Source organism: Sus scrofa, chromosome 11 (genome assembly GCF_000003025.6).
Source record: "Sus scrofa isolate TJ Tabasco breed Duroc chromosome 11, Sscrofa11.1, whole genome shotgun sequence".
Classification (NCBI taxonomy): domain Eukaryota; kingdom Metazoa; phylum Chordata; class Mammalia; order Artiodactyla; family Suidae; genus Sus; species Sus scrofa.
Genome location: NC_010453.5, coordinates 10,363,681 through 10,388,113, shown reverse-complemented (window position 1 = coordinate 10,388,113; position 24,433 = coordinate 10,363,681). Strand labels below are relative to the sequence as shown.

Genomic DNA, 24,433 nt, shown 5'->3' with positions numbered 1-24,433 from the left:
AATTAGTTTTTCGTTTTAAGAACTGAGAAGAGACTTGTCCCAGCTTCCCAAATCCCTGCTCTGATCTGTATCTTTCAATCTCATACTTTATTTGTTACAGTCTATTCTGGAATAATGTTATTATTATTTAGCGCTTTTTCATACCTCAGTTGCCTCCTCCTTCTCCACATCTTCTAGACCCTAGAACATATTCTTAGGCTTTTCATGTCTGTAAACGATCTTTCTACTGACGCATGACCATCTGATGATGTGGACTTTCCTTTGACAGAGGTATAGGAATAGTTTTCTGTAGATCAAAAGTGTAATGTATATTTCCCAGTGTCTGCTTTATAACATAAGAGCAGCATAAAATCCAAAACAATTTACTCACAATACAATAGGCTCCCTCTCCCTTTCTGTTATTAGACTTTTTTTTGCTTTCTAATAATTTTGCTTTTAAGAAAAAAAAAACTTATTACGTAGTTACATATCCATTATTTTTAAAAAATCACAGCATGCTGAAAATGTCAAGCAGAAAGTTAAAACAAAACCACCCACATTTAACCACTACAATGTTATCGAGGCATTTTTCTACTTATATACAAAAGAGAAGGATAAATAGATCAAAGATAAAAAGAAACAGATGGAAAGATTCACGTAGCTTTCCAGTCTACCTGCTGCTTTTCAATTAAAACCATGACTGTACTCCATCGACTCTAACACACTCCTTTTCACATTTAAGTATCTCTGAAATTGAGATGTGCCTTATAATGAGAAGTATCACGACGGCCAGGCAGCAATTCTGATGTGATGACCGTTGCTTGGAACTATATGAACTTGGTTGCTATTCTGGTGGACTGATGGCCAAATATAGCCCTGCAAAACTCAGGCAGAAAGGAAGACTAGTCTTTGCTGTTTGCTAAAAAACTCCCTTTGACACTTTCAGGTTAAGAAAAGACTCTGCGTTTCCCAAGTGGGTGACACACTGATTATCTCTGGATTGTAAATATTCTCAATTCCTTTTCTGTATATTCAATGTTTTCCAAATTTCTCACAACAAACGAGTATTGTTTTGTATTTAGGAGGTATTATGAATCTATAAAGTTTTTTAGGGGACTCTGGGGTGATGGTAGCCTAAATTTTTGCTTTCCAGCTACTCTCTGGATCATGAGCAGTTTCTCTACGATAAAGAAAAGTGGGTCTGAGACATATCATCTCGCTGTAACTCCAGGGGAGGAAAATAGCCGCAGAGGCAGCCCTTTGCTGAGGTTCAGGATGAAACTGTCTTACTTTGCTGAGACCTTGGCCCATCAGGACCTACTGACTCCATTGAGAAAAGTGGAATCCACTTGCTTTCCAAGAATTCTGGAAACACAAAGATATTCTCCTGATGCTCATAATAGGGTGAACAGTTTTCCAGATCAGACTTAAAAAAGTCCCGTAATATGTTGTTTACCAGAGGCATATATAAACAGAGGATGCAGAAATTATAAAAGTAAATAATGAAAAGATATATACCAAGTGTGTGTAAACCAAAAACTAAACTCTAAAAACAGAAGTCCTCTCGTGGTGGAGCATGTTAAGGAGCTGGGGCTGCTGCTGCGACACAGACTCTGGTGGCTGCTGTGGTACGGGTTCAGCCCCTGGCCCAGGAACTTCTGCATGCTGTAGCTGTGGCCAAAAAATAAATAAAAAACTAATATGTCATGATCAAGAGTATTTATCAGTATGGCTAATCTGAGAAATACAAAGACTATTGAACTCCAAAAAATCAAACAATGAAATTTACTACAACAGTGAAATAAAAAGAGATAAATCACATACAGTACCATCTCAACAGATTCAGAAAAGGGCAGTTGATAGATTTTAACATCTATTTCTGAATTAGAAAATAAGTCGCTGATAGATAAGAACAGACGGAGTCTTCCACTTGATTGAGAGTACTTAACCAGTAATCATACTTAACGGAGGCATGTTAAATACATTTCCTTTTAAGCTCAGGAACAAGACAAAGACATATTCTAGCGCAGAAATGGCTGTGTGAGGGCTAATGCAAAAGTCAAGATGAGATGAGTTCTAGTTCTGGCTATCATGGAGCAATTGGGATCCTATGTAAACAATTTTAACAGCTGGTCAAAAATATTATAAGGCTCTCAGACAGAATCCCTGAGTGACAGAAAGAACATTAAAAAGTCCATGGGACTCAGAAGACAGTAGGATGACATCTTTATAACACTGAAAATTTAAAAACCTGTCTACCTACTTCTACATTAAGTGAATGTATCCTTCAAACCTGAAGCCAAAATAAAGGTGTTTTCAAACCTATAAACAAACTCACCAACAAAAAAATTCAAAGAAACCGTTGCCAGGAGATGTACACATAAGAAATAACACAGAGAAATTTTCAGAAAGAAGAAAAATGTTACCAGATAGAAACATGGGAATATAGGAAGAAATGAAGCACACCTGAAATGATAAACATGTGGGCAAATAGAAATAAACATTGACTCTTTAAAATAGCAACAATAATACTATCTTATGGGATTTATAACATTTGAAAAGTAGACTATATAACAAAAATAGCACAGGAGAGGGAAGGAGTAAGAGAACTTGAATTCTTGAATTCTTGTCAGCTTCCTTTATTGTTTGAGGCATGATAAAACACTAAAGTAGATGATGACAATGAATCAAAGATATGTATCATCTCCAAGGGCATCCAATAAAATCCTGCTAACAGATGATATAGCTGAAGAACTAATAGAGGAGAAAATGAAATAATAAAAAATACTTGTTAAACCCCAAAGGAAGCAAGAAAGGAAGAGTAAATGGCACAAAACAGATAAGAAAATAGAAAGCAAATACCAATATAATAGATATAAACCCAATTGCATCAGTAATTAGATAAAATGAAAATGGGACTGAAAATGCATGAAGAACCTGAGCATCCTCTAGTGCCAGAAAGTGAGGCAGGGCACAGAGAAACCAAAAAGATGGAGGCAGAGAAAAATTACAATGGCCACAGCTGAAACAATTTGAGCAACAAAATAAAATTACAATTTTTTTTTGTCATAAAACAAGCATATTGGGTAGTCATAGTCCCTTGCCTGATAAGGGGACTCAAATTTGCCATTTTAAAGGACCCAGTTAATCCCAAGGAGTCTACAGGTGTCTGTGGCAGGTACAGATGCCGTCTGAACCTTTGACAGCCCCAACTGGAGAATTACAGTGCAGATCTTTAGGATTTTAGAGCAAAGCTGTGTCATCTTCTACAGACAGCTAGTCTTTTGAGAAACAGCATTCTGATTTTTACTGGCCCAAATGCTTGACTGTGGACTATCAACCTTCCCATGTGACCTGGGCTGCCTATCCTCAATGGATGTTGTCTGGGCCATCAAGCCATAGAGTTATACATGCACAGCAACCCTCAGTCATCAACAAAAGTTATAAAACCCTGAGCCCAAGAATATCCTAAAAATCATGAGCAAGTGTCCCAGGTGTTCAAATTACTTACTCCTACTTCGCTGTTTTTCACCCACACCTATGACCTTATGAGGAGTTGCCTAAGACTAGTTGAATGTAGAAGAAAATCTTCAGATCTGAACTACAAATGGTTTTGCATTAATTGTTGGCACCACCTGAAAATGGATGGTTGCAGGACTACAGCCCCATCTAGATGGTCTCAAAGCACAGTGTGAAGAAGAATTCTCCCATTTGGCAGAACTTTTGAGCAGTGCATTTGATTGATTATGTTTTTCTGGAACTTAGGAACTGTGAGAGAATAGTTTCTGTTGTGTAAAGCTACCTAGATCGTGGTACTTTATTAGAGCACCCTCAAGAAATGAATACATTGCCCAACTATTCTGGACTAGGAACACCATAAATAATTAGCGAAAGTTGACAAGCTCTCTGGGTAAGACTACTGTGATGATTGTTGTTGTCCTGTCATCCAGGACACCTGGATATAGTAACCAGTCCATCTTATTTTTAGTGATTAAGTACTGTCACTCGGCCCCTGACAACCAAGATCCTATCATTTTCACTGAATTCAGAAATGAATGTTTTTTGTACAATTGAAATCATGGGCAATGTTAATAGATGTGTGACAGATTGAAAGACATCCAAAATCAAGATGGCATTACTCACCGGAACTTTTACAAATCAACCAGACGAAAGTGGATAATCGAAGAGAAAACATGCAAAAAGGATGTGAATAAGCTGAGGACAACTTTAATGGTTAGAAATGTAGAAGTGTTTATCCTCACTAATCATCAGGGAAATGTAAACTAAAATAATGAGAGGTCCCTTTACATCTACCTATCTATCTATCTATTCACTTATTTAGTCTTTTTAGGGCCGCCCCCATGGCACATGGAGGTTCCCAGGCTAGGAGGTGAATAGGACGACAGCTGCTGGCCTACGCCACAGCCACAGCGACACCAGATCTGGGCCTGAATCTGCACCCTACACCACAGCTCACAGCAACACCGGATCCATAACCCACTGAGTGAGGCCAGGATCAAACTTGCATCGTCATGAATACCAGTCAGATTCGTTTTCACTGAGCCACGGTGGGAACTCCCCTTTACATTCATTTAATTAGAAAAAATTTAAAAAGCTTGTTGTTACACAGTACCAAGCATTGGTAAAGGTATTGGACAATGGGAATTGTGATGGATTGTTAGTATAAGCATGAGTAGTTTTAGCTATTCAGAAAAAAATGCAGTTATGGCTCATATCTCAGCTCATATTGTACCAAAGATGCTATCCCACAAGCCCATGAGGGGTCATACCTAAAGATTATCCATAGAGCGTTACCCATAGAAGTAGGGAGTTGGAGGCAACCTAGATATTCATCACTAGGGAATATACAAATATAAAATCGTGATGCACCCTATGCAATACAACACAGCAAGCTCGCTCGCTGAATTTTCTTGCTAAAATAAATCTTTGCCTGACCCTTTCACTCTGTGTGTCTCTACTACTACCTCAGTCCAGGCGATCTTTACACTTTGTAAGGTGACTGCAACAGCCTAAAAATGATCTCCATGTTCGACTCTGGGAACTTCCTATCTTCTTTCAACATGGTAGGAAAAATGACCTTAAAATGCGCTAGTGTTCCCAAGTAAGACCATGACCTGCCTTCCTATCGATTCAACTCTTGTGTCACGTTCTCAAATAAGACTTGATAGTTATCTTCACTTATTCAATTATGTATCGATCCAGTAAGGATCAATTACTCATCTATCATGTAGTTACTCACTGTTTTCTATACACTGAAGTAAAACAGAGAGTTAAGAAAGTGAAAGCCTTCCAGAAGGTGCATTCCAGTAAGAGTTTTAGATAATAAGAATGCAATAAATAATCACCAATGAAATGTCCCATGTACTTTGAACAAATAAAGTACAGAGCCAGAGAATTTGGGGACCAGCAAGGCAACTGCTATTTGAAAAAGGCTATACCTTCCCACTTATTTTTATTCTTATTTTACTATTATTTTTGGAGGAAATAGAGAATCCTGAGAATAAAATAATACTTCAAAAGTTACCAGCATCTCCTAAAGATACACTATCTATGTAAAGAGCTACAGAAGGGAAATTCAGAGAAAATAAACTCTAAGATATTAAAATTATGGTAGCAGAAATATAAAACCCTATAAAAATGTTGGAATACGGTCTCTAAGAAAGAAGAATGAAACGATGAAGTGATAGAAAACAGAAGATAACAATTTTTAGAACTGAGAATCAGTACAGTCAGAACAACATTAAAATAAAAAAAATTACAGGAGAACAGAAAAGTAGAAAATACAAGATGACGATTATCAAATAAATAATAATAGTAATAGTAACGAACACTCAAAAAAGCAAGATGCAATTTTCTGAATTAATGAACCTGCCAAGGACTCGACACAATGGCTGGAAAAAATACCTTACACTAAGTTACATTAGCATGAAATTGGAGACAAATAGAAATTTCTACAAGTATCCAGACTGGGTATGGGTGGAACCAATTCACATGGTTTGTAAACATATTATAAATTTTTTTTACCTCTGGCAGAGAATTTAGGCATAAATAAGTAATAGACACATACAAAATGACAAAAGAAACTACTATGAAGAAAAATTTTAAGTTACTAGAAATGAACTTTATTATAATATATTCATGACTTGGCTCTAAGCAATATCCACAGTCATAAAAATGTAAATACTAAATACGTAGTATAAATGTGCCACAACTATGGAGTGGCTGCAGCAAAGAAAGTGTCTTGGTGTTGGTTGGCGGAAAAAGAAACTTAAGTTCTTGTTGGATATCAATATATGATATTTAAAACTTAAAAAATGAAGAAAACGTTGTAAAATTAAGTCAGGAAGGAGCAAGCTAGAACCCATCATTTTTTTTCTTTCTCATCTCACTTTCTACTTACCTCTTCCTCATTAACAAACAGATCCGGATGGAGGGTAAAAGGTAGAAAGGAATTGACATAACCCTTCTTTTTGCTCTACTTTCATTTTCCTTGGATTTTGAGAATGAGGTAACTCTTTCTTACCTTAGGTTTTCTTCAATTCCTCTATACATCATTACTTTGAAAGCGAGAACATCTTCTCTCTGAAAAGAAAATGAAAGATTTTGGCAATTTTTTAAAAAAAAATATCACTACATACACATGTGATGGCCTTATGATAACTGTCTCAATATCTTATATAATTTATATGATATCTTATAATATCTTATAACTGTCTCAATATCTTATCTGTAAAATGGGCATAAAAATCTCTCTCCTGCCAGATATCTGAAAGCAATCTTGACAATGAGGATTCTGGAGTAATGCCTGGCATGTTAGAGACTCACCATCACTGGTGGCGGTGCAAGTAACAATAGCGGCAGCAGGAGGAGGAGGAGGAGTAGAGTAGCATTACCAGCCAGTGATAGTAGTAGTAGTACTATTACTAGTCCTTGTTTTACTTGCCCTGTGGCCGAAACTGATTTCATATCACTGTGTGTATAAAATGTAATTGCTGGACACAATATGCCTTGGACAGCATATGCACTCAGTAAATATTGGTTGAATGAATCAATCGATATATATGGGAATGAGTGCTAGGTGCCGGAGGCTTTTTTCTATAAAATTGACTGGCCTATTTACAGTGAAGTGATCTTTCTGGTTAGATTTCTCCCCAGAGAATTCTATTTTTATTTTAATTGAAGAGTAGTTAGAAAAGCTAATTGACTCTTTGCATTTGCAGGAAACTATTTCTACCTCCCATCAACCTCAAACCCCAAGGGGCAATCAATGTTTGGAGGTTTCCCACCTATATCAGCGGCTTAAAAGATGTAAAGTCCAAGATTAATGTGTATTGCTTGTCAGATATGTACTTAGAGGTTTTTTTTTTTTAATGAATCCAACTCAGACAAGTTGGTAATTAATGCTATAAAATTCAGCTCAACAGAAACTCAATTGAAAAATGAAAATGACATAATAGAGTTCTATTGAAAGAATGGCTATCAAAAATTGCTATTTTTAAAAAGTAATTCAAGGTTCTTTGTCACTTAGAGATATAGGCACACTATATTTTATATAAACACAAAACCTCCTCCCCTTTCTTTAGAACTGTATTCAATATGGATATACGATGCATATAAAACTTAAGAAGAGTGTTAAAAGTATTTTGAGGGAAAGATATCAAATTAGAGCACATATCTGATAAGCAAGATACATAAATCTTGGACTTTACTTCAAATTAGAGAAAGAAAGTGAAGAAAAATAAATAAAAATTTAAGGTTAGAATCATAGTATATTTATGTATTTAGAAGATAAAAATAGTCAATGTACTTTATTAGACTAATTATCTAAAAACACAGTTATAAGAAAAGCAATAATGGACTTGTAAGAAAATCTTGTTATTTTTAAAATGTTATCAACATTAGCCTATTTTAAAGCCAGAGAGGAAAGGAATAGATTACCACTCACTTTTAATTAGGTACTTTTACAGATATATTAATTACAAAAAAATCATCCTTTATCTAAGTGTTATTTCAAATAGAATAAAAATACGGAGGAGACAGAAATTTCAACTGATAAAAGAGGACCACTTTAAACCCAATGTAGACTAACTAGTAAGAAACTACAATACAAACATGAGTTGATACGGTTCAAATACTTATTCTTTAAAAGATTGATTATGTTACACTTTAGCATTTTCTAGCAGTTACTTAAATGCGTAACTGTGCATTTTTTACTTTTATGTGAATTACTAAAATATTTCACTACAGCAAATGAGGGCAATAGAGACTTTGGAATCAAATCAAAATGCAAATATTTTCACAGGAAAAAGCACAACTGGCTACAGCTGGATGGATGCTTATTTTACACAATATTTCCAGATTCTGGTTCAATAAGACAGCATTGAAGCCAACCTGAGTTCTACTAGTTCCATACTAAAATGTTTAAGTACTCTTTGTAAGTTTTTCTCAAAAATAAAAATGAATGCAACTATGACTCCGTGAACATATTTGGCTCCCTGACCTTGCCAGGGACAATTACAACAGACTTGGAAGCTTATTAGTGAGTTTCAGTCCACACACTTCAAAAGCGTTTCTTTTTACTACATGATCAAGTCAAAATTTGAAAAAGAGAATATTCACGTTTTTCTTTAATTTTACTCCACTCTTAAAACAAACCACAATCAGAAAGACTCTTCTCATGGCCCTCCCTCTCACCCACAAACATCACGTACTCTCTCTTCACCCACCAGACCCAGAGGTCAATGCTAAGCCAAGATGGTACTCTGCCGTTATGGTCATCTGGTAAGGATGACCAGCGCTGACCTCTCTCCTCTCTTGGGAAACTTACAACCTGTTCTATACTGTCCACTGACTGAGGACTTGTTGGCTTTTATATTTATATATAAAATACATTAAATATAAATATATATATTTAAGTGTGTATGTGTATACACAGATACACACACACACACACACACTTAAATTGCCAAAACAGAAATTTGAACTTTAGCCTCAATCTGGTATATATTTTTTAAAAAACAAATAACAACTAAAACAACACTGCAGTTAAATTTTCCAACTTGATACATACTGTAATGTTTTTCCCTACAAAAAACCCTTTATTTGTTGACAGCTTACTCCTGGTTACTTGTGTGGGCGTTGGGAAAAGCTAGAACTCAGGGAAGGAGACAGAAAGATATAGTGAGTACACAAGGAATGTCAGTGTGGCTTGAGGGCTTTGAATAAATATTTATTCATTCATCAAACATGTATTTAATCTCCTGTGAATCAGACGTTGTGGAGGACTCAGGGGTAACACATCTCCACCTGCCTGTGAGGAGTTCACATGCTCACATTCTCTGTGTGAGACAGTAAGAAATCAATATTTATAACCTCGTGGGTAAGCACTGTAATCTGGCTTTGCAGAGAGGTGATGGGAACGTAAAAGAAGGGGAGCAAAATGAGTCTGCGTGAGAAAAATATCTCACAGAGGGACCCCTGGAGGTGACTTTTAGGCTGGACCTCCAGCAAAGTAGGCGTTAGGGGAAGTTCATTTAATATAAAAGGAGGACCCTACACTCAAGAATAGAGGCAGGAAGATACAAGGCGTAGCTGGTGGAATGACAAGTAGCTCAGTAGAGCTGGAGGAGACTTTCTGGTGACTGGGGCGGTGTGGGCGGTGTAGGAGTGTGAGACAGAGGCCAAAGCATTGAATGCCGTGCCGTTCAGATTTGACCCTACAGAAGATAGAGAGCCACGGGTGGGTCTTTTTGTTGTTGTTGTTCTTTTCAGGGCTGCAACCTGTGGCATATGGCAGTTCCTAGGCTAGGGGTCACCATACCTACACCACAGCCACAGCAACGCTGTATCCAAGCTGCATTTGCGACCTATACCATAGCTCACAACAATGCCAGATCCTTAACCCACTAAGCGAGGCCAGGGATTGGACCCGCATCCTCACAGATGCAAGGTGGGCTCACTGAGCCATGATGGGAACTCTGCACTGAAGGATCTTAAAGCAGGGCAGTGATGAGATCATATTCGCCCTTAGAAAGATCACTTTGACAGCTGTGTTGAGGATAGACTGGAGGGAGGAGTCAGAAGGCAGGGGATGAATTAACAACCCAGAAGAGAAGTGCTAAGGGGCTGAACGGGCAAGAACAGCAATAGAGACAGAGAGGACAGCACGAGTTCAGTAACGGGAGAGGCTCTGAGTGGGACAGCACTCAGTACATTGCTGTGGCCGTGAGAGAGAGGAGTTGAGATGGACTCCCACTCTCAAGGCTGGAGTGGCAGAATTAGTGAGGGTGTAATCCAAGAGATAAGCTCAGGAGGACGGGTATGGGGGCGAAATTAGGGAGACATTAAATCTGCGATGTCAAGGTTAGGAATGGTCATACGTGCCTTGAGGAAGAGAGAGAAATTTTGGAGTCATCAGCATGTGTATGGCAGCTGAAGCCAAGGATGTGAATGAAATTTCTCAGGAAGAGTAGAGAAAGAAAAGGACTGAGAACAAACCCTGGATGATCTCAGGTAAAGACAGAGGGAATAAAGGGGTTAGCAATCACTACAATGCGAAAATTCTAGATAAGGGCAAAAAATAGAGCATGATGATGACCGTGGATTGATCAAACAGAATGGAGATGAAGGCAATTTAGAATTCAAAATCAAAAAAGGATAAATATTTGAATTACTAGTCTATTATCTGGACTCTGAGTTTTCTCATGATGCTGACAGAATTTATAGTAGGGAAAAATATTACTATTATTAATATTATTATGATTGTTAATATTTTAATATTACTTGATAATAGCAGAAATCACTCATTATAATGTGCCTATATGTACAAATCATGAGGCTAGGAATACAAACTTAATTCTCCTGTTCTCCTAACGGCCCTAAAGACTATTGACTCCTAGCTTTGTAAAAGTGAAGTAATTTGCCTTCCTTTGCACAGTTAAGTAAGTGTGGCAGAGACCGCTGGTTATCTCCTAACATCTACTCTCTTTTTCTTATATAAATTATATAGATTATTCTGCACACCTGCCCAGATAAAGACTAAATTTCTCAGCTTCCTGTGCTGGTGCTGATGCTGTGCTTGTGGCTGTGCAGTTCTAAATTCTGGCCAGTGGAACATTAATAGAAATAATGATTGCAACTAACTGGCCATGCTTTGGAAATAAATTGTATGTATCCCTTCCCCTCTTCTTTTTTTCCATTGACTGGAATGTGAACGTGATGGCAAGAGCTGGAGCAGCCATACTGGATCATCTAATACAAACTACTTGTTGAGAATGGCAATATTACAAGATAGAAGGAAGTCAAGTCCCTGTTTTGCGGTTTTTCAGCAGAGTATAAGATCAAAACCATCCCGCTAAAATTGGTACTGATGTCAAGATTGGTGATCCCCCCCTACACACACACCTAAAGGATATGAAAAGATTTATTACTCATGTAATGAAGCTTTCTAGGGAGCACAGGGCAGGCACTCAAGCAGGTCCAAGATGCCTTGAGCAAAAGGAAGTGCAGCTGGTCTTGGTATTTACTGTGATTAATACTTGGGGCCAAGGTGAAGGTGTGATCAGACTTAACCTTTTAGAAATCTAGTCTAAGAGCACATTTTAAAAAGCGAAACATTAGAGGTGGGTAGAAGAGATATGACGCGGGACTACAGAGTTTTACTTGATTGAGGTGTTATAATCTGTATATAATTTACCAACTTAATTGATAGAAGATTCGAATTGTTCCTCTGGGCTTCTGAAGCACTTGTTTCTATCTCAATTATAGCACTTAACCAAATCATATTATACTTTTTCTGTTTTCTTGTTTGCCATTATCATAGCCTGAAAGCCCTTTCCAAATGTCTGCTGTCTTTCACATACTTGTACCCCCAGGGATCTGGGCCTGACACAAGAAGGCATTCGGCAAAACGTGTGTAAATGATTTGAATGAATAAGAAGCCACGGGATTATTTAAGGTGGAAGGTGAACAGGCCGACTACCAAAGGAATGAAGTGGGAATGGAGGAAAAGAAGAACATCAGAGGCATTTAAAAGCAGCGGTCATCAGGACAAGGTGGACGAAGAAAAGAGAAGACCCAGCACTAACCACAGCGTCCAGACCGAAAGGCAAGTCAGGCTACAATGGTGCTCTGATACATCCGGGGACCAAAAGAACGAGTAGATGCCTAGGTCCTCTCGTTTCTCCCTCTCTTTTCACCAGTGCATATTTGCCAGAGCCTGGAAATGTCATGTAGGGTAGGTGGGGTGGGGGAGACCAGGGAATATGATTTCTTCTTCTGCAATATAAGAAAAATCATATGTAAATTCAAAGCTATGCAATCAACTGAAAACCCAGACATAAAAGACAAGGTTTATATACTGACTAATATTTGAAACTGGACTAAGATATTGATGCCCTGGCAATACTCTTAAGGATGTTTCTTTTTTTTTTGTTTTAAGTTTTATTGAAGTAGAGTTAATTTACAAGGTTGTGATAATTTCTGCTGTACAACAAAGTGATTCAGTTATACATGTACCCACCTTCGTTCTCCTTCAGATTCTTTCCCACACAGATTATTACAGAATATTGGGTAGAGTTCTCCGTGCTATACAGCAGGTCCCACTGGCCAATCTGTCTGTATACCTCAGTGTGCATATGCCAGTCCCAAACCCCCAGTCCACCCCTCAAACCCTCCCAACCTGTAACCTATGGTAACCATAAGTTTTTTAAAGGCTGTGAGTCTGTTTAAGTTCTGGAAATAAATTCATTTGTATCCTTTTCTTAGAAACCACATGTAAGTGAATCTAGAAGTTATGTGATTTGAACTAAAGCTTATAAACAATGCAAAAAAATGTATTATCAATATCAAGCATTGCTTATAGATTGCCTTTAGGGAGCATATATATGGAGGAAGTAGCCAATGTGAACATAAATGAGAATTTTTTAACCAAACTATTTTAAGGAATTAAGACAATACAACCAATTGTCAAGATCTCAACTAAAGCAGAAACAAAGGCAAAGATTCTAACTACAGACAGAGTGAACTTGTATCAAAACATTTGAAAAGAACACCAGATCAATGAAAGTTATAGAATGATCAGTATCAATATACTAAATATGCTGGCAATAATAAAACTGATATTTTATTTCAGAGGGAAAAAAACTATCAATATGATCTTCCAAGAAAGCAAAAATAAAACATGTCTAGCTATTTACTAGAAATCATTTTACTCTTTCCTAAGAAAAAAGGCTAGTCAGAAAGATAACTTTCCCCAATCCAGGGCTGGCACTTAAAGAGAAGATACACTGAATGCCTCTGAATTTGATCACGTTAGCAAGAACAATGATGCTGGGCATGAACTAACGATAATGGGCTAATTGCCATTCCAGCAAGTCAATGGATTTAGTTTAGCTCAGGACAGAGCTCTAGCTCATGACTGAGATGTAGCTCGAGTATACAATGGCTCAAAGGAAAGATGATAGGCTCAGGCGAACACTGGTCACAGGAAAACCTGAAGCTCAGGTTTTCCTGTTTTACCTAGAGGTGTTGTATCACAGGAAGTCAGGCAGTAGTTATTTTTGGGGTGCTCACTCTAGCTATGTTCTCAACCACAGCCTGAACCACCAGCTGTACCCACAAACACCCTTAGCTAAGGACAGTGGGGGTCTAAGTTCCTGTCCTTCACAATTGGTTTGGTATCTCAGGAATGCTGAGAAACTGCTTAAGATGATAAATATCACTCTTGAGATGGGGCAAAGTCTCACCATCTTAGAGAAAGGACGATGCTACCAAGGGCTGCTCTGCGGGTTTTAATTGGTCCAAAGCTGGTTTGTTTCCAGATCCCAATTTCTCACCCAATCAATCACTCCAGTGAGATTAATGCCGATTACATATCTGAATGCACCTTATGTTAAACCTAAATCTGCTTGCTTTAACTTATGGACAGGCCAGCAATTACTCCGAAAGAACAAGTATAACAAGTGAGCATCTGTAGAAAGAAGACGACCACTAGCACAGAATATGTACGCAGTTGGACAGAAAGTCCTTTTTCCCTTCAACTGCTGTAAATAGGCCTGTTTTCCAGCCTCTAAACTGCATAAATACCAACCTATTTTCACATATCTCCTGAAAGAGAAAACAGAAGCAGTAAAACAATGAAGACTTCTGTAAAAATGACTTTGAAACAACGAAATGGGTTTCTTTCTTTTTCTTTTTTCTTTTTCTTTTTTTTTTTTTTTTGTCTTTTTGCCTTTTCTAGGGCCGCTCCCGCGGCATATGGAGATTCCTAGGCTGCTTGGGGTCTCATCAGAGCCGTAGCCACTGGCCTACGCCAGAGCCACAGCCACGCGGGATCCAAGCTGTGTCTGCAACCTACACCACAGTTCACGGCAACGCTGGATCCTCAACCCACTGAACAAGGCCAGGGATTGAACCCGCAACCTCATGGTTCCTAGTCAGATTCGTTAACCACTGTGCCACGATGGGACCTCCCAAAATGGGTTTCGATGTCCTTTCCTTGTGCCAGTTAATGTAAATGCATGTACGGAAAATTGTATCATGTGTATGCATCACTTCTAGTAAGAATATTGGGGCAAAAGTAATTGAATCTCATATCTGTCACATATCAAAACCTACCAGGTGTCCGTAGGCTTCACCAGCCACAGTCTGTCTATTCTAATGAGGTTTCTTCTGAAACTGGTTCCCTGAGGAGAGAAGGGCTGCTCTCGGCTGAGCCAGAGCTCCCAGAGGGAACACTCAAAATGGAAAACCTCACATCAGCGGTCCAAATACCAACCCAGTCTCCCGCGAAGAATAATATTTTGGCTTAACAGGTTCAACCCCAGAAGTAATCTCAAGACGCTGCATGTGTTTCTTGGGTTTTACAATGAAACGAAGGCCACGGTTAGAACGTGGGTTTGAATGTGGAGGAGGAGAAACTACCATTAATTTTGCCTGCCAAAAAATCAATAACGAATGTTTTAACCTTTCTCTCTCTTTCTTTCTCACTCACTCTTTGGCTTAAGAAATAAACTCTGTGTATATTCTTTCCTATGATTTATGGGCTGGTTGGAAAACTTAGAAAAGTAAGTCAATAACCCCTTTAGACAACTATCTGATCCAGGAGGCAATCAGAACTCAGGCTTCCATCAAGGACTTCCCTTTGTCATTTTCAAATCCTATTGTCTTATATTACCTATAACTGTAAGGAAACTGGTCAGTATTGGAATGTCACTTCTCAGAATTCAAGGTACTTACAGTATTCTGAGGTGATATCAGTTTCTCCAACAGAATATATTTGATGATGTGTATAAATAAGAGCTCACCGCACCTCAGGCTGTTATTTCCCATAGAAATGAACAATGACCTGAGTACAGGGAAGTAAAGAACGGACTCAGAGTGTATGTCCCATTCACAGAATCAGGTCAGTCATACAGATTCTGACCTGTAATCTCAGAATGTGGGTCAAAGAACAGCAGTATCATACGCCTCTTATTTTCACTTTGGCCCTCTAAGTTTTTTGAGGCTGTTTCTTAAAGTACTATCCTCATTAAGACATTGATTTCCTCCCACTAAGATGCTTACAAGTGGTAATAAAATTCTTTCCATCCCACCTAAAAAGATCAACCAAGTTTTTATAGCATCAGGAAGGCTGCTGTCCAGGTAACTGTTTGGACACCAACAGCCTATCAATGGTAATGACAAGCAAAGTCAAATGGAGCTGGCTGAGGAGATCAGAACTTCTCTCTGATTGAGGATGCCAGCATATTTTTGCTCTAGAATCTCAATTAGACAAAATGATTTCTTGCATCTTAATCAATTTCTGATCCAGGATAAGGCCATAGAGATGTCCCCTCACCTCTACTTCAGACCAAGTTTTTGTTAAACTAAAAACCTCCCCCAACTCCTTACACATGTCCAGGGAGCTCATAAGCTTGGATTCTTGTTTGAGCTTCAGTTCTCCTAAACTCTGGGTCATTTTTTCTCTTCTGGGAAAGGAGAGAGGTGCCTCACCTTTACTTCTGACCTAGTTGCACAGAGGTGTCAAGAAATTTTAGAATATAGCACATAAGAGTTCCCATCTTGGCTCGGTGGTAATGAACCTGACTTGTATCTATGAGCGCTTGGGTTTGATCCCTGGCCTCACTCAGTGGGTTAAGGACCTGGTGTTGCTATGAGCTGCAGTGTAGGTCCCAGACATGGATCAGATCTGGCATTGCTGTGGCTGTGGCAGAGGCTGGCAGCTGTAGCTCTGATTTGACCTGTAGCCTGGGAACTTTCATACACTGTGGGTGCAGCCCTAAAAAGACAAAAAATATGTATGGAGCACATAACCTGAAGGAGGACATAGGTAGACTCAGGTGCATGCACAGGTCAGCTCTAGAAGGGTACACATGAACTGGATAACAAGTGGCTTCTTCTGGAAAGAACTTGGTCCTTCAGGATAACTGGGTGGGAAGAAGACTTTACACTCTTTCCCCTTTTGTGATATTCAAGTCGTTTTACAATGTGTTTTCTTATTCAAAGATACATGTGTTCAACTCTTCAGAGGGAAAAATAATAGAGAAAAAATGCACAGTATAAAACAGTGCATATGTTATGCTTCCATTTGGATAAACAACAACAAAAAAAAGGTGTATACATTAGGACGATTTCTAGAAGGATACACAAAAATTTGCTATTAGTTAACTTTAAGGAGTAGGACTGCTGTTCTGGAGTGGGTGGAAAATACTTCTTATCCTTTAAAGCGTTAATCAAAAAAATTTCAATACAACATAAAACGGGGGTAGATGAGGAAACAGGGAAAGATATGAAATCTAATCTAGTCATTTCTAAAGGATCATGTGCCCATGAATTGAGGTGTTGTTATTTAAATAACAAAAGTTTCCCTCCCAAACACACATACACTGGAAAAGCCAGACACAAACATCCCTGGCTTGACTGAGGATGACTTTATATCTTATCAGTAAGATGCGCCATCCAAGCAGCAGGTCTAGTTTATCACATGTTTAAGCCGTATCTCATACTCGTGTTATTAACAACATGTCAAATACAATCTGCTGTATTGTCAAGACTACGTCAAAGAAACATAATTCTGGTTTCCAATACTTATACTTGCAATTTATGCAACATCTTTCCTCTTAAGACATCTCTGAAGTTTGATTAAAACAGAAGCATATTTACACGTCTGAATTCAGAGAGTTACTGGGAGAAATAAGCCCATCCCCACCCCTCTGCTCTCTTCATGGGAAGTGGGGAGTGACAGTGGGGCGGGGGTTACTCTGCTCTGCTATCCTGTCCCTGTTTTCTTCACAACAGAACCACCTAGGTCTCCATGGGCGTGTCACACATGACAGGAGAATGAATGAGGAAATTCCAATCTGTGTGTGAGTGTGAGTGTGTGTCAGGGGCTATTCTTGTCCTGATTACTTCGTGTCTGTGAAAAATAACAATAACGAAGGGATCTAGGTAGGTAGGAACAACCGGCAATAGGTAATCAGTTCAGGGTTTGCCATGCAGATGTACATTCTACCCAATACACTCAAAGCATATTAAATCACTCTCCTGGGGGTAGAGCCTCGTTCTATGTTTAGAACAAGCTCCCCAGGCAACCCTTAGGTATACAGCTGAGGATCAGGGATCTAGGAAACACAGGCAATAATAACATGACTGCTGACATTGATGGAATGCTTTCTCTTCTCCAGTTTCGGTCGCCACCCTCCTTCCTACAAAACACCTTCATCTCTCACGTTGCCCGAGCGTCTCGTCTGGTGTCCCTAAATCTGCCCTTATTCCCCACCCCCCAACCCCAGAGCAGCATAGTCTTTGAAAGGTAAATCCTTCCATGAGATCCCACTCCCCCACGTCTAATGGCTTCTCATCCTGTTCAGAATTAAATCCAAAGATTTTCCCATGACTTACAAGATCCTGTGTGAAATGGCCTGATTTCCTGTTTCTTTTTTTTTTTAATTGAAGTATAGCTGATATACAGTATATAAGTTTCATGTGTACAATACAGTGATTTATGATTTTGAAAGATTATACTCCCTTACTGTTACTATCAAATACTGGCTATACTTCCTGTAGTGCACATCTTTTTTGCTTATTTTATACCTAATTGATTGTACTTCTTAATTTCCTGCCCCTATATCTCCCCTTCCCCCTTCCATCTCACCACTTGTAACAATTAATTTATTCTCTATATCTGGGAGTCTGCTTCTGTTTTGCTGTAATCACTAGTTTGCACTATCTTTTAGAGTCCTCGTATAAGTGATATCATACAGTATTTGTCTTTCTCTACCTCTCTAACTTTCTTAACCATCACCCTCTGCCTTCTTCACTCTACCCCAGCGACTCTGGTTTTGTTTCTGTCCCTTCATGTGTTAAGGACACTTTTAGCTCAAATTTTTTGCACTTACTCTTCCCTCAGCTTGAAGAGTTTTCCCTGAGTTAAACACAAGGTTCATTCTTTGACTTAACTGAGCACTCACTCAAATATTCAGTCTTCAGAGAGGCTGTCTGCGGCAAGCAGCCTCTAAGGTAATGTCCAAAGACTTCTACCCCCTGATATTCCTTAACCTTGTATAATCCCCACCCCCCCAGATAATTTGCTTGTAATCAATAGAATATGGTAATGTTCAGGGACTATCATCTCCATGATTAGGTTAAAAACGCTGTTCCTTCCATCTTGCTAGCAGACTCTCTCTTTGGCTGGCTTTGATGAAACAAGCTGGCATTTTGGAGAGGCCCAAGTAGCAAGGAACTGAGGGCAGCCTCCAGTCAACAGTCAGCAAAAACCTGAGGCTCTCAGTCCAAGAGCTGATGAGCAACTAAATCCTGTCAACAACTACATAACTGAGCCTGGAAGTGGATCTTTCCACTGGTGGAGACTTCAGATGAAACCCTAGCCCCTGCAGAAAACTTGTTTGCAAACGTGTGAGATCCTGAAGCTAAATCATGCTGATTCTTGAGATACAGAAACTTTGAAATAACTAATGTGTGTTATTTTAAGCTGCTATTTTTTGGAGTAATTTTTTATTCAACATTAGATGACAAATATAGCTTCCTGCTGTGGCACATTGGGTTAAGGATCTGGAATTGTCTCTGCAGTGGTTCAGGTGGCTGCTGAGGTTCAGGTTTGATCCCTAGCCTGGGAGCTTCCATATGCCATGGATGCAGCCAAAATAAAAATAAATAAATTTAAAAAAATTTTAAAGTTAAATAAAATAGAAACTCCAAAACTCCCCATTCATTCCCTGTTGTCTAGTATTGCTTTATGCTTCGTTTCATCTCAGTTCATATCATCACCTAGCAGTATATACATATAATTTTATTTTATGATAATACATTATATATGATATATATACACTATTACAATATTATATATTATGTATATAATATTATATATATATATGCTTTCCTCATTATAACAAAGTTTCTTAAACTGGGGGTGGGGGGGAAAGAAATTCCTAAGGTTTTCAGGGTGATTCTCAGGGGGTTAAATTTTTCTTAAAATTTAAAAAATTAATTTGTGCCGATAACCTGTAAATACAAGCACATTCTAAGTCATCTGGATGACCATTATTTTATACAATCTTGAGACATCAATGTTGCAGTCTATGTATATGATCAGGTTGGTTTTATTTTAGCTATCATACCCTTCCTGACTGCCTGCCTGTGGACTCCACCCTCTGGCATCAGATGTGAAGGTACTAGCCTTGCAGTAACTACTCAGTCAACAACCACAATTGCAGAAGGTCCAGGCCCAGTAACAGAGCACAATGGTTCTCTTTTTCTGATTGAATCCTGAATGACACACTAGCTCAGTATGTATCAAAACAAGGTTGTAACGTGGGCAAACATAACCGGTAAAATTTGGTGCTAACTTGCCCAGAACATCAACTGAATGGTATCCTACCCAAAGAGCTCATTGCTAAACAGCCTCGGCATCTTATGCCAAGATCTGCATCTCAGCCTCTGCTTTTCTCAACCCCTGTCTCCTTTCCTACCTTGCTCCAAATCCTGCTCGCTTCTGTCTCAGGGACCACAGTGAGCTTGTTTTGGAACAGCATCTTCCCCAAACAGGAAGCATGAACAATCTAAAAAGAGTCACAGCAGGGAGCTGACGGTTCGGGATGCACCGTCAGCGGTATGGAAGGACAGCCATAACGCATGGTGGCCTCCACATGCAGCTCCAGAGACATATTTGCCTCTCCAAGTCTTACAAATCTGCCCAAGAGTTTTATGGCAACAACAGTATTTACTGTGTACGGAATCGTTTCCCAGAAGTTTTACACTATCATTTCAAAAATGTATATTCCCATAAAAAACATGTTGGCCTTTACATAGAAGAAATATTTCCATTAGGTGGGCTCTGGACACAACTTTAAACCTTGATCACAGCACTGTGAGAAACAATGAACAGAGACGGCCTTTTGGAAAAAACAAACTCACACTCTAAATGTCATCAAATCAGGACGTTTCTTATTCCCCTAGCTTTTTAATCCACACATAAGTAATTTAGCACAGGCTTCAGGAGACCTGGTCTCTGCCTTCCAGAGGAGCAGCTAGGCAGCACACAAATCCTATTGTGCAGGTGATACAGGCCTACTTGGATGAGAACAACTCAATATATTTTTAAATTTGAAATCCAAATTAGTAGTTGGCGGCAGATCCTTTATTATCTATATGAGTTGCACTTTAAAAAAAAATGTATTATGAAGATTAACTCTGTATTTTGCCACAGTCCAGAGAGGCTCAGATCTTTGTCTAACGATTTTCTTTGTAAAGTTTTTTTACCAGAGAAATAATAACTACCTGTGAAACCCCTACTATGATGCATGGTCCATACTAAGTCTACCATGTTATTCTACTAGCCTCGCATCTGCCTGATGAAGTAGGTATTATTTATTATCTCCTACCTAGCACCAGGTCACTCAGTAGGAGGAGCTTCCTCAACCCTAAATCACCCTGACTTCGTAGTTTATAATCCTGACCCCTTCTCTGAATCTACCAATTCCGTTTTTTTTTTTTTTTTTTTTTTTTTTTTTTTTTTTTTTTCCTGTGCTGCAGAACTTCAAGGCTTTCATTAGCATTTGTACAGGACTAAAATTGTATTTGACAAAATTTGGTTTTGAACCTACCTCCAAATACCCTCCAAGAGTCTAGCCAAGCTAGTGTGGTCTTCCATAGAGGTGAAAATTTTATTTTGTAAACTTTAAAATTTAAGTTAATTTTATATCACAACGCCACCCTTGTTTTCTATGTGCTTAGAACCTGAACGATACAGACCTCGTTTCAGTAAAAAACAAAGAAGAGTTACACCTTGAAGCACTCACTCATAATTTCAATCTCTAATCACTTACTAGCCAAATCTTGACAAACACCTTCCCCAAGAAAATGAGATTTCTGATGATTTAACCAATATTAATTTCCTCTCATTCGAAGCTCTATCCCTAAAAGCTTTAACTTGGATTATATGACTTCGACGCTCTACAGAAATGCTTTCCCAGATGTACAATGTACCACCACCTTTAAAAATATTAGAAAAGCCCTTTGTAGAAGGTTTTATATTTCCATATACCTGCTAACTGTACATGCCTATATTTTATTATGTTATTTGTTAACAAATATCCTTCCTAGATACTATATTCATTATTAGAACTATGAAGACAAAAAATAGTCACATCGTTTACCTCTTGGAGTTAATAATCTAACTGGGAATTTTAAAAAAATGAAATAAATTATTATTATAACAAATTACTTATGATTTATTAAGTAAACAGGAAGGAGAAAAGTCCATCCTTCCTGATGAATGAATACTCTTTCTTTCACTAAATAACCATCATGAGCGCTTTCTGTCTTACATCATTATCTGACCACTGGTTGGGCTCAGACAGAGTGACATTCCTTGGCTTGGAACCTCATGCAAGCATTTTTCATTTCAACACATCCTTCTTAATATCTTGGCTCTTATTCTCTTACCCTTGTTTCAATTGTTTTACCGTTTTTAGTGGCCACTTTATAAACACCCTGCTTCCCCACCTCTCCCCTACACACACAGTTAGGTGAAGCCTATTTATTTAGCCAAGCTACAAAATACTTTCAGAATCAAGGTGGCTCCAGGACACGAACAGATGCAGTAGATCACAGCCTCTCCTTGGCCCATAGAGGCTCTGTTTCGGGAACAATGTTGCTACAACACAATCCACCTATAAAAGTCTCATTGGACCTGAGTAAGTCCCTGCTGCACCACTGCTCTTTTACATTTGGGCCTTTAATCACTATTCTGGAAAAGCTTACAGGAGAAACCATTTGCTCCATTTAAAGTAGCTATTTTATTTTAATTTATTTTTTGTGTATTTTTATAATGATTTTTATTTTTTCCATTAAAGAAGATGTGGTACATATATACACAATGGAATACTACTCATCCATAAAAAAAAAAAAACAAAATAATGCCATTTTCAGCAACATGGGTGGAACTAGAGACTCTCATACTGAGTGAAGTCAGAAAGAGAAACACAATTACCATATGATATGACATATCTGGAATCTAATGTATGGCACACATGAACCTTTCCACAGAAAAGAAACTCATTGAGTCAAAGTGACTATTTTCTAAACAAGGCTTTTCAGCTCATGAAGCAATAGTAGAATTGGTGCACAGAGACACCTGAAAAAAAGTATATAACTAAGAGAATAAAACTGTCCATGGAGAAACATCCCCCCTTTTGTAATGATGACCTAACTCTCCCACAAAAATTAACCTTCCCCTCAAAATTAACCAGTCATCAAAAATCGATTAAACAAAGACTTGGATCAGTTTCTTAAACTTAACATCCCCCTTTTCTGTAATTTCACTTGTTGCCTGACGTCTCAGCATTCAAGCTCTCACCCTGTGTTTGCCACGACCCCAAGGGCAGGGGCCATGTGAGGAACACTCACGTGGAAAGAGCGTTCACTTGTGAAACTACAAGCCCAGCTGCTCCAGCACGGGATTTCCGTGTCTTGCTACGTGTCGATCTTACAGGCTAGACTGCTGTCTTCATTAGAGTGTTCAGTTTTGACGGAGGCAGGAGAGAGGAGACTTCTCTGTTAGGCTGTTTCTCGTAAGTACAGGGGCTATGGAGGACGACATGGGAAAGAATTAAAAGGAGAAACTGAGGAGGCTGTTTTCATAAAAGAAACTTTGGAAGCTGGTGCTTATGGGCACAAGGATGGTCCCCTCAGGGGCCCAGAGTCCAACTGTGGGTCAGACCTCTGTGAGGACCCCCGTGAGTAGAAAGAGCTATGGCTGGAGGAGTGCGGAGGGGGAGCAGCCGTGCCAGAGGCATCGCCTCCGGGCTCCCTGTGGGCCAGGCCTTGACGGATGGACCGGATGCGCAGCACAGAAAGCACTGGCATGGGCCTTGGAAAGGCTCAGGCAATGAGCCCGGGTTCCACTACACTCTAGCTTGCTGACCTGCGGCCAGTTACTTAACAACAGCTCAACTCTGCCTCCTCACGTGTGAGAAAAACAATGGCACCTGCACTGGAGGCTCAACCAGAAGATTAACTGAAATAGTGCTGGCCAAGCCCTGATCCCAGGACTGTCTGGCTCAAAACAAGTTCATGACAATTATTAACTATTAAAAAAAATAAATGGAAAAAAAAAAGGAAGCAGAGCTGGAGAGTGAGGATGACCAAACCCTACGTAACTGTGAGTGATACTATAGGATGGGGAGGCTTTTAGAGACAGAGAAACTTCCAGGTGATGGGAAGTGTTAGTCTCCTATCAGTGGGTTCAATAAGAAACCATAAGGTTATTAACACTAATAAATCATCAATACTAATGTTAGCCCTAATACTAATATCAATACCGATACTACTTCATTTGTACCCTAATGGAACAAATGAAAATTTCCTTTCCTATATTTAAAAGACTAAATGGTTAGAATTTAACATGACTGATTTTAATCAGATCGAATAGTCACTTGAATTCATATACACAGCCTCCCATTGTGGTAGACTGTTACATTTCTTCTTGGCCATTGAGATGTTCCTTAGGCCTGTTGCTCCCTTATGTGACCTTGTCTTCCCAGGTGCAAGTAGCAGGACCCTCTGTAACACTCTCTTAGTGAACTTTAACTCAGGGAATGTGTATGTGCAGCCTGGCTGTGGACTGTGACTGAGTAGCTCTTGCCTTCCAACCATCCCAGGAGGTCACATGGAAGCCTGTTCACTTCCAGGATTCTATGGGCTATATCTTTGGGGAAACCAAACAAACCTTCGAGTTTCTCAGAGTTAGACTAAATCTCCCAGTTTGCTAAAATCCTGATAGCTTGCTGCTCTCTTATTTCTGAGGATATAGCTTGTTAAATTAGGCCCCTTCTTCAGATTTGCAGCTATATCCAGGTAAAGAACAGCAAATAGGGACTAGCTTACAAATCAGATCCAATAGATTGGAGATAGA

At 38.9% G+C, this 24,433-nt stretch overlaps 1 protein-coding gene across 4 annotated transcripts in view; it reads right to left on the bottom strand.

Annotated features, from left to right (window-relative positions):
- RFC3 (replication factor C subunit 3) overlaps positions 1 to 24,433 on the bottom strand; it is a 378,546-nt gene that overhangs the window by 136,359 nt on the left and 217,754 nt on the right. For 3 of the 4 annotated variants that reach the window (XR_002336479.1, XR_002336478.1, XR_002336480.1), the window contains one exon: positions 6,524 to 6,582. The gene's annotated coding sequence lies outside the window, so the exon portion shown is untranslated. Of the gene's footprint in view, positions 1 to 6,523; positions 6,583 to 22,942; positions 23,104 to 24,433 lie in introns of those variants that run through there. The other variant, XR_001299476.2, reaches the window with a different exon arrangement.